The following is a 3608-nucleotide window of genomic DNA, read 5'->3' on the forward strand; positions in this document are numbered from 1 at the left end:
TAAATACACTGACAATAATTATTAACAGAAAACATCTGAGGGAAAAACATGAGGATCAGGTGTGAGTGGGTGGGGCTGGAGCAAGGGAAAGACAGGAGGAAGGAAACATGAACATGACAGAAACCAAACATAAAAACACTTAACACAGACAAAAATCACAACAATTTTGATCCTGTTCTTAATATCAGAGACATCATCTTTAAGTGTGTATCCCCAGTCAGAGTAACCTGTTGTCCAAAGAGCCTCTGACCAGGAACTGCAGGTGGGGCACACATCAGGAACGCTATAACAGACATACATTTCAGCCCATATCATAACAGTAATGTCCGAACAGTAAAAATAGTCACACGGGTTCAAAATGACAGTGCTAGTGGTGCCAGCTGTCACAGAAATATTAGGCCCGTGCGTACAGTCATTGATCCAGGTGGAATGAGCTATCAAACCGGGTGGGTGGGGGGCGTCTTGATTAATCAGTTCTGGAACACGCCCACAGGTGAATGGGGTGAAGAAAAGCATAAAAAATAGTCTAGCAACAGTGCACCCAGCCATTTTTCTCGGCTCAGGTGCAATCTTTCACTTCAAAGGATATGTGATCAGCCGATCACAAAACAGGAGCCGAGGTCGTAGCAGTGGCCTCATGCTCAGATGTAGGAGTAGTACCATCCGGTGCCACTCTGGGGGGATGCAGGACCTTCCTGCAATGGGAGATGTGGATCCAAGTCGCACGCTCTGCGATTTTCACGGCCGTCCGGGTAACCAGTAGAACCTGGAATGGACCAATCCAATGCTCGGACTTCCAGGATGCCCGTCTGAGGTTCCTCACCAGGATGTGGTCACCGGGCCTCAGGTCGTGGAGGGGGTGGTCCGCTGGAGTCGGGAGAGCAGCTGAAACCTGCGAACGAACACAGTCAAAAAGAGAGGACAGTTTAGAACAATAGTTTAACATCTTATCTTCACACAGGTTTGTGAATGAGATTGCTGATGTCTCAGGGTTTAAACCCACATTTGGTGGTACTGCAAAAATGATCTCAAAAGGACTAAGATTACTTCTGCTCCTCCTCCTAGCTCTCATGTAAAACAGTACCAATGGTAAAGCTTTTGGCCAGGATAAGCCTGTTTCACTACAGCACTTTGCCAGTTTCTGTTTTATTGTGACATTTCCCCGTTCAACTGCACCCACACTCTGCGGATGGTAAGCACAATGTTTCTTCAGGTCTATACCAAGATATTTACTAAGTTCAGAAATGGCTTCATTGGCAAAGTGTCTACCGTTATCACTTGAGATCTTTTCAGGAATTCCCCAACGGGGAATTATTTCAGATAACAAGCACCTGGCGACATCAGAAGCAGTTTGTGTAGATGTTGGGAAGACCTCCACCCATTTTGAAAACATGTCAACAAAAACCAAACAATACTTTTTCCCTTCAGCCGGACTTAACTCAGTGAAATCTATCATTAAATGCTCAAAAGGTCGTGAAGGTGGTGGATGGGCTGCTTCAGTTTTAGCTTTAATCGGCCTCCCTGCATTCAGCTTGGCACAGATCATGCAGGACTGACAGTACTTCTGAGCAACAGTGGTGAAACCAGGGGCAAACCAGTGAGTGTTTACCATAGCAGTCATCCCAAATTTGGAAGCATGATCTAAACCATGTGACAGTTTTGCAAAATGGTTGAAAAAGTGTTTCGGCAAACAAGGCTTGGAGTCAGGACCCACCCAAGCGTCATTTTCAAAGTTACAACCTGCTTTCTTCCAGGCCTGCCTCTCGGGAGCAGTGGAGAAAGACTGCATGTCTTTCAGCGAGCAAGGCTCTGCAGCCTTATCTTCAAAAAATGTAAACACTTGTGGGCCATAAGCAGCCTCCTTAGCTGCATCGTCAGCAGCTCTGTTTCCAACTGAAACTGGGTCAGTGCTGTTCGAATGAGCAGCACATTTGCAGACTGCTATTTGTTTTGGCAAAAAAAATGGCTTCCAGCAGTGCGGCCACCAGTTTATGATTCAAAGTTGGTGAACCATCAGATTTCAGAAACTTACTGTGTTTCCAGAGCGCCCCAAAATCATGCACCACCCCGAAAGCTGACCTGCTGTCAGTGTAAATGTTTACTTTCTTGTTTTCAGCCCATCTGCATGCTTCTGTTAGAGCTATCAACTCTGCTGCTTGAGCAAACAGGTGGCTTGGTACTGAGGAGGAGCAGATAACATCAGCATTCTCATTCACCACAGCAAACCCAACCTTATTTGCCCCGGTGTTCCCGTCCTGCCGTGCTGAACCGTCGACAAACAGGTGAGCCTCAGGTAGACTCAGAGGTTTATCAGACAGATCTGGATGGGGGTTGCAACTCAGCTCTAACTCTGCGATGCAGTCATGTGGCAGTCCTTCATCGGACAAAGGAACAAGCGTGGCTGGATTTAGAGCTGAGCAGCGACGCACTGTGACATTCGGGCTTTCAAGTACACACACAAAATAACGCGTATAATGGGATGCGCTGAGATGTGATGTTTTTTGTTCATTTAGAATTTGGTCTACAGCGTGGGGGACAAACAAGGTCAGATTAGATTACCCCACAATGTCGCATGATGCTAAAATAGCCTTTTCAGCTGCTGCTACAGCGCGCAAGCATTTAGCCAGCCCAGCAGCTACTGTGTCTAGCTTAGCGCTAAAAAAACCAACAGGTCTCATCTTATCACCATGCATCTGGCTTAGCACCGAGGTCATGCAGCCAGATCTTTCATCAACATGCTGATAAAATGGCTGTGTCATGTCTGCAATTCCCAGACAMGGAGCACTCTGCAGAGCCTTTTTCAAAACCACAAAAGCATCCTCTCATTCAGGGGACCAAAAAACTCTTCCAGACGGCACCAGGCCGGGAGCGTGACAAATTTCTCTAAGTGGCCGTTCTAACTGTGAATAGTTAATGATGAAATGCCTACAGTAGCCAATCAACCCTAGGAAAGACATCAGCTGCTTCTTTGTGACAGGACGGGGCATGGAAGTGATGGCTGAGACACGCTGCGGAGACAGCCTCCTACCTGCAGCAGATAAGACATGCCCTAAGAACGACACCTGTGGTTTTACAAACTGCAGCTTAGAGAGGCTGATCTTGTGACCCTGCTCCGCCAGATAACATAACAATGCCACAGTGTCCCTCTCACACTGGACCTTAGAAGGAGAGGCCACCAGAAGGTCATCAATGTACTGCAGAAGGGCAGATCCAGGTGGCAGCATGAATGATGACAGGTTTCTGCACAAAGCCTCATGAAAGATGGTGGGGGATTCCACATAGTCCTGGCACAGCCGAGTGAAAGTGTAGCAAGCACCTTTAAACTCAAATGCAAACCAGAACTGGCTATTTTTGTCAACAGGGATGCTGAAAAATGCATTACTCAAATCGATCACACTAAAATATGTTGCCGCAGCAGGTATTTGTGATAAAATAGGGTAAGGATTTGGGACAACAGGTTCTCTCGCAGTAACAGCTGAGTTTACTGCCCTGAGATCCTGGACAAAGCGCCACTAATGTGGTGGTTTCTCTCTTATTTTTTTTACAGGAAAAATGGGTGTTTGTACAGGTGAGGCCTCACACTGTACGATAACCCGAGCCTTTAGCAA

This window comes from Austrofundulus limnaeus, unplaced genomic scaffold, assembly GCF_001266775.1.
Source record: "Austrofundulus limnaeus strain Quisiro unplaced genomic scaffold, Austrofundulus_limnaeus-1.0 Scaffold761, whole genome shotgun sequence".
NCBI classification, from domain to species: domain Eukaryota; kingdom Metazoa; phylum Chordata; class Actinopteri; order Cyprinodontiformes; family Rivulidae; genus Austrofundulus; species Austrofundulus limnaeus.